This window comes from Myotis davidii, unplaced genomic scaffold (assembly GCF_000327345.1).
Source record: "Myotis davidii unplaced genomic scaffold, ASM32734v1 scaffold32, whole genome shotgun sequence".
Classification (NCBI taxonomy): Eukaryota; Metazoa; Chordata; class Mammalia; order Chiroptera; family Vespertilionidae; genus Myotis; species Myotis davidii.
The window spans coordinates 2,219,477-2,230,194 of NW_006286587.1; the positions used below are offsets into that span (position 1 = coordinate 2,219,477).

A 10,718-nucleotide genomic window follows, 5' to 3' on the forward strand; every position below is an offset into this window, starting at 1 on the left:
TTCCTTTATTTCCATCCCTACTATAATGGCCCGTGTTCCCTGTTTCTAAAGAAAAGACTCCTCTGCTTTTTCCCACTGATTCTGGCTTTTATTCCTCCCTCGTTACTCATATTTCTGAACCCCCAAATTCTAGGCGGCAACAAAGGGCCATTGTTGTCATTTCACACCACACATGGCTTAACAACCTCATAACTTTTACCTGAAATCAAGTGTTTCCAAGAAGTCTTGAACAGAGAGAAGTGAGTTGTGGGAGAGAGTGAGTCAGTGGCCGGAGAGCCATGTCCCACTCAATAGTTCATCTTTATATTCCTTGGTTGTAGGAGCGGGGTCACTGGGAGGGTCTGTTGCAAACACATTGGATAGCTGGGATGGTTTATTTTTAGTGGTGAGAGCAAGAGAGGAAGAACTTCCAAAGATAGAACTCGTGCCCACACTCTGCTCTGCCAGTTCAGACTTGGGGGCGGCTGACAAAGTGGACAAGAGGTTCTGAGCCAGAACAAACAAGTCTGCAGGCCAACTCAAGTGGAAGGCTGGGGGTGGCAGCTGGTCCCACCATAATGCACCAGGAATGAGCTCCACGGGGTTCTGGATTTGGTCCTCAAACCCCTTCCAATGGGATTTACAGCAAGAGAGACCCATTTCCTTTCTTATTTGTCTTTTTCGCCACAACCAATGACCCCTTCTTCCTGCCAGTGACTTTGATAACTTTTCCCAGACTTCTCACTGCTAATGACAACCCGTGGCCTCACAGCGCGGAGGAGTTGGGTGGGGAGGATTCATGTTTGGAACTAGATACACGTGAGCAGAGTAGACAGCCTTTATGGAGTGTGGCTTTAAAATCACAAAACGACTGTGTATTTTCCAAACTTGACCCTGCACAGGCTGGCATGCTGCCTACAACCGCCCCATAAGAATGAAGCATTTCCACAGAAAGCCAATGTAAATGTGCCGATCTGAGGCCTGGAGATCAGTGCCTTATCTGGGAGTGGCAAGCCGAGACCTAGAGAATTAGCCTTGGCCAGTCAAAGGTTTTCTGTGCTGAGTGTTGTGTACCCTGGGTCTGAAGCCCCTTTTCAGATCTGTGTCTCTCCCTCCTCGGTGCTCTCAGAAGAGACTCTGACAAAGTCAGGCACACAGAGGGGTAATGACCCAGAGGCTCCCTTCCCAGGCCTTTGCATCTCATCAGATGTTCTGTAGAGTGCAAGAAGCCCACATGCAAGGTTTTTAGGACCAAAAAAGAGGCCAAGAAAGGCTTTTTGGAGTTGTTGTTTGGGGAGATCCATCCAGAGAGACCCTTGACTTCTTCATTTAAGTTTAAAGGTTGCCTCTTTTGGGGTCTCAGGAGGGACAGGCCTCAGAGAGATAGATCTTAAAAGGAGGTCTGTCCAGTGTGTGTGTGTGTGTGTGTGTGTGTGTGTGTGTGTGTGTGTGTGTGTAATACACTTCATTTTTTAAAGCCATTTTAGGTTCACAGCACAGCACAACTGAGTGGAGGACACAGAGATTTCCCATGTAATATCTGCCCCCACAGACTCGCAGTCTCCCCAACTACCAAAATCCTGTACCAGATAAGTGCTTGTATATTACCTACATCATGGTGAACTTACAGTCACACATTATTGTCACTCAGGGTCCTTAGTTTACATAGGTTACATTCCGGTGTTGTACATTCTATGGCTTTGACAAATGTGTAATAACATGTATCCATCATTATGGTGTCCTAAAGTAGTTTTACTGCCTTAACAATTCTCCGTGTCCTGCTTACCCATCCCTCTCTGTCATCGCTGGCAACCACTGATCTTTTCACTGTCTCCATAGTTCTGTTTTTCCCAGAACATCATATAATTGTAATCAGACAGAACATAGCTTTTCCAGATAAGCTCCTGTCACTCACTAATATACACTTAAGTTCCTTCCATGTCTTTTCATGGCCTGATGGCTCATTTCCTTTTCGCACTGAATAACGTTCCATTGTCTGGATGTGCCACAGTTCATCCATTCACCTACTGAAGGACATCTTGGTTGCGTCCAAGTTTGGACCGTTATGAATAAAGCTGAATAAACATCTGTGTGCATTTTTTTGGTGTGGACTTAATGTTTCATCTTCTTTGGGTAAAGCACTAAGGAGCATGACCACTGGGTCATATGGGAAGAATGTTTCGTTTTGTAAGAAACTGCCAAGCTGTCTTCCAAAGTGGCTGTGCGGCTTTGCATGCCCTCCAGAGCGAATGAGGGCTCCTGCTGCTTCACAGCCTCCCCAGCACTGGGTGCTGGTGTTGTAGATTTAGGCCATTCTCATCGGTGTCCTGTGATATCTCATTGCTGTTTTTATTTGCATTTCCCTGATGACATATAATGTGGAGCATCTTTTCATATGCTTATTTGCCATCTGTGTATCTTCTTTGGTGAGATGCCTGTTAAAGTCTGCCCACTTTTTTTTTTTTTGAGTTGTTTGTTTTTAAATTGTTGAGTTTTAAAAGTTCTTTGTATATTTTGGGTAACAGTACTTTATCAGATATGTCATTTACAAATATTTCCTCTTAGCCTGTGGCTTATCTCCTTATTCTCATGACAGTATGCTTTGCAGAGCACAAAAATTTAATTTTAATGAAATCCAGCTTATCAGTTCTTTCCTTCATGGATAGTGCCTTGGTGTTGTATCTAAAACATTGTCGCCAAAACCATCTAGATTTGCTCCTTTGTTATTTTCTAGGAGTTTTATAATTTTTCATTTTACAGTTAGGTCTGTGACCACTTTGAGTTAATTTTGTGAAGGGTGTAAGGTCTGTGTCTAGATTTATTTATTTTTTTCCTGCATGTAGATGCCAAGTTGTTCTACCCCATTTGTTAAAAAACCTATTTTTGCTCTAGTGTATAGCCAAGTCTAAACATCTCTCTGAGCAGGGTTACATTTTTTACTGTACAATAATAATCCCATGTTTTAAAGCATGGTTTTTCCTCACCTATAAGAACGAAAAGAATTCCCACTGCTCAGGGATAATAAAGTAGCTAAAGGATACATATGAAAAACACTTGGCTGTTGTTACTATTATTTTTCTTTATAAGTAAGGATACAGGGTGCAGCTATTCATTGGCAGGATTGGCACTAAACTTAATCATCATATTTTAAACATCAATTTTCTGTTTCTGCCCTTCCTCCCTCTCGGTGTCACTATGCCCCTTGGTCTCGGCACTCACTGGGTATCAAGCCCTGGGTCTGTTGTCCTGACAAAGCATCCGGTTCAGTGTTTGGAACTCCGTGTGCGCCTCCCCTTTCATCTCCCGGTGTTTACATATTTTTAAATGCCTCTAAATGAAATATGCAAACAATGTATAGAACAAAGAAGAAACCATAATGGCAATTAGAAGAGATTTTTTAAAAATTAAACTAAAACAAAGAAATCACACATTAAAATTTGTAGTTATAACTTAATGAAAGTCAATATTTTAAATGCTTATATTAGAAAAGGAGAAAGGCTAGAACTTCATTAACTTAGCATGCAACTTAAGAATTACAAAGAACAGCAAAATAAATCCAAAGAAGCAGAAGGAAGGAAACAATTGGTATAAAAATAGAAATTCATTATCTAGAAAATATACGAGAGAGCATTAACAAAACTAAAAGTTGGTTCTTTGAAAATATTAATAGTCAAACTTCTGGCAAAGAACAAAATTAAATAATAGAAATAAAAGGGAAAATTACAGATATAGGAAAAATTTAAAACATAGAAACAGTTTATTAGGAGTAATTCTTTAAATAATAAATTTAAAAACAGATATGAAATAGGTAAATTCCTTTAAAAATACCACTTAATAAAATGGACTATAGAGGAAATAGAAAGCATCGGTATTCTATAACTAACCCTTGAAAAAACCGAATTAGCAGTTTAAAATTTTCCTTCAAGAATATACTAGACTCTGCCCCACCTGGTTTGTACTCTGTGGATAGAACGTGGGCCTGCAGACCAAAAGGTCCTGGGTTCAATTCTGGTCAAGGGCACGTACCTTGGTTGCAAGCTCCTTCCCTGGTTGGGACATGTGCAGAAGGCAACCAATTGATGTGTTTCTCTCACATCGATGTTTCTCTCTTTCTTTCCCTCTCTCTTCCACCCTCTTAAAAAAAATCAATGGAAAAATATCCACAGATGAGGAGTAACAAAAAAACAACAAAAAACAAACAAACAAACAAAAGAATATACTAGACTCTGATGCTTAAAGTTGAGTTTTACTAAGCATTCAAGTAATAGATAGTTCCAATCTTATTTCAAACTCTTTCAGACAATAGAAAAATAGGAAACACTTCCAAATTAATTTTATGAGTATAACTTTGACACCAAAACCAAGCAAAGAAGGTTAAAAAGGAACATTATTGACTAATTTCACCCATGAACTTATTTGCAAAATCCTAAACAAAAACTTGTCAAGCCAAGTTCAAGGCAATGTTATGACCAACATGGTTTTACCCCAAGAATACAAGAAGACTTAACATTAGAAAATCCCTTAACAAATTAAAGGATAAACACCATGTGATCATCTCAATAGATGCAAGAAAAGCATTTGGTAAAATTACAAATTTATTCATTATTAAAAGCTGTAAGCAAACTAGACACTTGCCTAACCTGATAAAAAAGCATCTGTAAAATGGCAAAACAAGAATGTCATATCTCTTTCCTGGTATTCAATATTGTACTGGAAGTCTTAGCCAGTGAATCAACTAAAAAAAAAAAAATTAGAAGTATAACAACTGGAATGGAAGAAACAAAACATTATATTTCAAAATATTTAAAATTGTCCAGCCCAGGTTGCTGCCCGCAGGAACACGATGCAGGATGCAGGAGGCGGGTGATGTGGAAGATGGACAGCTTTCGGACTTGGATTCCCAAGTGATGGTCCTACCCAGCCACAGGCTGCCGCAAGCACTAGGTGGGGACAGTGCAGCAGCCTGTGACCAGGATCACATTATGTGCCTGTTAAAGGTGTGGATCAAGTGAAGAGAGTGTTTTTTTTTTTATTTTTTTTATTCAGATGATGATGACTCTCTGGAAAAGCAGGCAACAAAAACGTTTTAACCCCCTTCCCAAACCAGAGCCTTTTCATTTTGGCCAGAGCAGCCAGAAACCGCCTGTTGCCTGTCGCTGGAGAGAAGATCACAACCCCTGGGTGCTCTGCTGCAGGAGCAGAACCAAGATGCAGTGGCCGCTGAACTGGTATCCTGGAAATGGAAGGCACTATTGACAAAAGCAGACAATCCAAGACCTACAATTATTTGCTCAGAAATTTAAGTGGGCGTCTCAAGAACATACAAAAGAATTAGACAAAGAGCAAGATGATTATATGTGAGGTGGCAAAGAAAAAAAAAAGGCTCAAAGGAGGGGGAAAGTGGATGAGGTCATCTCAAATGGAAATGACCTGGCAAAGACAGACTAGAAATGAACTATAAAGGCTGCTGTGAGAGCACAGAGGAGGATTCTCAGGAGAAGTGGCTGATGAAATTACTTTCAGGTTGCAGGAACCAAAGAAAGATCTGATAGCCTGAGGAGTGAGTATAATTGGGAACCAAAAGGCAACTTCTGATGGAAACTACTGAAGTTGAACAAATGGTGGCCTTTTTATAATGAATGGCAGCAGGAGCACGCCTCTGGCTGGGCCAGATCACAGGCAGCGCGGTTTACTCCATAGAATGGTTTTGCAGATCCATTTAATTCAGCTTTCCAGGATGGTAGTTGAAGAAGAACAACAAGTGGAGTTTTCCCGAATCTCCTGAAAAGCACTCCTGGTACCAGTGAGGAAGAAATTAAGAAAGGACATTTTCTACATTGAAAATCGAAAGGAATATGAAAATTGAAAAAAAGCTGCTAGGAAGAGGAGAACACAGCCGTTGGGGGAAAAGTGGAAATAAGCTGTTAAAAGTCTAAATTTTCAAGAAGATGATGATACATTAAGAGAAACTTCTGCAAGTAATACGAATGACACCTTGGCCTCTTTTGATGAAACACAGGAAGCACAAAGCTGGATGGAGAGGAGGCCACTGAGGTGGATCATTCTCATGATTTGGACATTTTTTTAGTACATTTTGAGGAATAAGCCTTTAAAAAATAATATCGTAATAAACCATTTCTACTGATGGCTTCATTTTACTTTGCACCGATAAACATGAAAATCTGGAGAGAAAGACCTGTTTTCTTGTTTTAAATAAAATTGAATATGTGGAGAGATTAATGCCATTGATAGAAACATTTAGAATTTTCTCAAGGCTGACAAAACACTTAAAAGTATATAGCAGAGGATTTAATTTCTCAATCTGTTGCATGTGCTAATTGTAACTAGTTGATAATCAAATTTGTGCAGGTCATTATAACATGCTATTCAAAAGTTTGTTTTCTTTTTCTGATTTATCTTTGCAGTGAATTATGACCAGTTTCAAAACATTCCATTAAAAGATCCTAATAATACACATAAGTAGTTAAACTATTTTTTTTTTACAAATGCATCCAAGTTTAGTTTGTGTTCTCAGAAGTTTTAGGCTATTTGAAGGATAGTGATTAAAATTCAAATACAGTGGGGCCTTGACTTATGAGTGTCCCGACTAACAAGTTTTTTGAGATACGAGCCGTCTCTTGGCCGATTTTTTGCTTTGAGTTGCGAGCTAAAATTTGGGTTACGAGCCAGCTTCAGATACCTTACCGCTAGTCGGCGCAGCAAACGTCACAGTGAACGCCACAACATCAGCCCAGCGTCACGTGTCTCACTCGTTCACTTTATGATTTGACATGTGAGTAATTTGAGTTACGAGCTCCATCACGGAACCAATTAAACTCGTAAGTCAAGGCCCCACTGTAGGTTGGTATTGATGGCTCTTTACACTTATTTGTTTGTCCAGGAGTAAATAAATAGCAGAAGCTTTCCCAAGGTGTATTCATTCATAACATTAAAAAATGAAAATAAATAAAATAAAATAGCCTATGTTGTAAAAGTATCTTTGTTTTTAAAATTTTTATTATTGAGAGTATTATAGATGTCCTCCTGTTTCCCTTTCCCCTCCATCCCCGACTGCCCAGTTCCCACCTGGCCTCAGGCCTTCACCACCCCTTATATGCATATAAATTCTTCGGTTAATCTCCTCCCCCACCCCTTCCCTCTGAGATTCATCAATCTGTTCCATATTTCCATGCCTCTGGTTCTGTTTTATTCATCAGCTTATTTTGTTCATTACATTCCTTATTCATTTATTTTGATTTTTAGATTCAATTGTTGATAGATATGTATTTATTGCCATTTTATTGTTCATATATTTAATCTTTTTTTCTTCTTCCTCTTCTTAAAGAATACCCTTCAACATTTTGTGTAATAGTGGTAAAAAAAAGTATGAGAATCTTTAGATAACAGATTATTATTAGAAATAAGAAGAGTATTTAGAAAGTTCTGAATATATATAGTCAAAATACTAATGATGCCAATTATGAAAGCAACAACATCTAGGAATAGATCTAACAAATGATGTGCAAAAGCATGGAGAAAGTATAAAACTTTATTGAAAGATATTATCATATTAACCTAAATAAATGAACAGTATGTCATGTTTATGGATAGAAAGACTTAATGCCATAAAGACAAAAATTCTCCACAAATTATTCTAGAAATTCAATGCAATTTTAATTCATAGAATTTGGTGATTCTAAAATTTTTATGCAATAACAAAGGGCAAAACACAGCGTATATTTTCCTGAAGAAAAAGGTAGGGAGAGTTGCGATACTAGGTGTCAAGACTTATTCCAGAACTGTAGTAATTAAGGCAGGCTAATGTTGGTTTGGGGACAGTGATGTCAACCAAAAGCTCAGAATGGAGAACTGAGAAGCAGACTCAAAGTAATATGGAATCCCATTCACGCCCACAGTGCCCACTGGAAACCAGTGGGGAAAGTTTGAATTCCTAAATATGGAAAAGTTTTTCCATGTGGAAAATATAAAATTGGATTTCTACCCCCAGACCATACACAAAAATCAGTTCCAAGTAGAATAAAACCATAGCTGTGAAAAGTAAACTATACAGCTTTTATAAACAATATAGGAAAAAATTTATGATTTTTTTAATAAAAAAATTTACTCTGGGAGTAGATAAGAATTCCTTAAATTAAAAATATCACAAAGACACAAACACTAATTGAAATGATAAATGAATTCATCTATATTAAAACCAAAAGTTTCTTTCCATTAAAAAACACTGTAGAATGAAAAATACAAACAAACCCAAAAGCGAGGATAAGATATTTGTAACTCATATAGGCTGCAAAGGATTAGTATCAAGAATGTACAAAGCATTTCTACAATAAAAAAAGAAAAGGTGGGCAGGGTCGGGTAGAGAGAAACAATAACAGGCATTTCACAGAAGAGGAAACTTAAATGATTCATAAACTCTAAGTAATATATTTATCAAATATTTCATTCATGAAAGAGGTAAGAACATAAAGATGGCAGTTTTGATTAATAAACATAGTTCAAAGTTAATATATGGAGAATTTAAAAGTATATTATTTTGATTTATAGAATTTTGCACCACAAAACCTGCAAGTAAACTTAAAGTTTTTGCTCTTGGGGAGTGTGAGACTGACCATCAGGGAAGGAACAAGTTTTCTTATATTCTTCTAAAAGTACACACATATGTTACTTAAAAAAATCAAAGAAAATATAATAAAAACATTTCATTTTAACAGGAAGTAGCATGCTAACTAATCTAGAGCAAATATGTCCAAATAGGCAGTATCTACATATAAATAATAGAGGCCCAATGCTGAAATTTGGGGTTGGGGGGTGTTCCCTAGCCTGGCCTGTGCCCTCTCACAGTGCAGGAGCCCCATGATTGATCTCCCCAAAGAGGTAGGCCCTGCCCACCCATCCAGGACTCCTCAATGGATTGCCCCCAAAAGGTAGGCGGGAGCTGGGGGTCCTGCCTCTGCACCACATGGAGCCATAGGACCCCCAGCATCGCAGCATGGAGCTGCCAGGACCTGCCTCCAATGGATTGCCCCCAAAAGGTAGGCAGGAGCTGGGGGTCCTGCCTCTGCACCCCATGGAGCCATGGGACCCCCGGCATCGCAGCATGGAGCTGCCAGGACCTGCCTCCTCCGGGCTGTGTGGAGCCGTGGGAGGGGACCCGCTTCTGTGCAGCGCAAGCAGTGTCAAGTCCCTGCCCACCCACGTGCGCCCGCTGCACATGCAGCCTCCTGGTGATGGATTGTGATGGCGTGAGGGCATCACAGCATGACGGTGTGACAACCGCATAGGCTTTTATTAGTATAGATATTTAGAACACTACCAAGGGATATAAAGGAAGCATTTAATATATGAAGGACTGTGCAATGTGGGCATAAGAGGATAATGTTGGCCCTGACCGGTTTGGCTTAGTGGATAGAGCATCCGGCTGGGGACTGACAGGTCCTGGGTTTGATTCTGGACAAGGGCATGTACCTGGGTTGCGGGCATATCCCAGTGGGGGGTGTGCAGAAGGCAGCTGGTCGATGTTTCTCTCTCATCAATGTTTCTGGCTCTCTGTCCCTCTCCCTTCCTCTCTGTGGAAAATCAATAAAATATATTTTTTTAAAAAAAGAGGATAATGTTGTAAGGATGCCAGTTCTCCCCCAAATAACCTATGCATTTAACATCTCTCCAATCAAAAATATTTTCTTTAGACCTCAGTAAAATGATCTAAAAGTCTGTTAGAAAAATATCAGAAAAGAATAGCCAAGAAACAATGAGTTGAAATTTTATTTTTCCTAAAAATTAAGATAACCTAAAAATTCAGTAATTTAAGTACTTTACTCCTGGTGGAATGATAGAGAGATCAAGGTAGCAAAATAACATGATCAACTGAGTTCATCAAAGAGTATAAAAGGTAACATCCACAGTTGTGGGGGAAAGCACATAGTTTTGGGGCCTGGGTTTACTTGGAACTAATGTGAAAGTCTTAAAACAGGCAACATATTATTAAGTGAAAAGAAAGTTATAAAACAATTTGTGAAGTAAATTCTATTTTTGTAAGAATAAACTAAAGTTACACTTGAACACACAAACACACAGATACTAAGGATAAAAACAAATATAACACTGGTTATATCTGGTGGTTGGCCATATGCAGTTTTTATTTTCTACTTTTATCACTATTTTCTAATTTTTTTTAGAAGAAACTCAATTTTTAAAACTTGGCTAACTATTTTAGGAAATATAAAGTAGACCTAAACATTTCTATCACATATATTAAAAATATTTTTTAAACAATGCCAGATCTCTGGAATTCTACCACCCATATTTCTTTTCCATTCTATGACAAAAATATTAAATATGAAATTGTAGTTCTCAAATTAATTGAACTATTCTCCTAAAAATACTTGCACTGCATTATTTTAAAGTTAACAATAAAAACATTGATGAATTTCCAGGCAAAACAATAATACACTATGCTTTATGATATAGAAGTGAATTGGTTTAAAACAGCTCATTCCCCAACAACATCAGACCAAACCAGTGCTACTGCCAACCTCTGGCTACAGTGCTACTACCAACCTCTGGCTACATGCATATTTTCTTCTCACCACTTTTTCTAAATTGCTCCATGATTTTACAGAGTCATTCTTTCGAGCTGAAAATTTCCATGCTTGGTTCTCTACCAAAGGTGATTTCATTTGGGAAAGATTGAAAAAATGTCCAAAGTGTCCAGTCATTTT

The 10,718-nt window shown here is 38.4% G+C and overlaps 1 pseudogene; it reads left to right on the top strand.

Moving 5' to 3' along the window:
- The first annotated feature begins 4,829 nt into the window (after positions 1 to 4,829).
- On the top strand, positions 4,830 to 6,172 carry LOC102767002 (annotated as a pseudogene).
- The last annotated feature ends 4,546 nt before the right edge of the window (positions 6,173 to 10,718 follow it).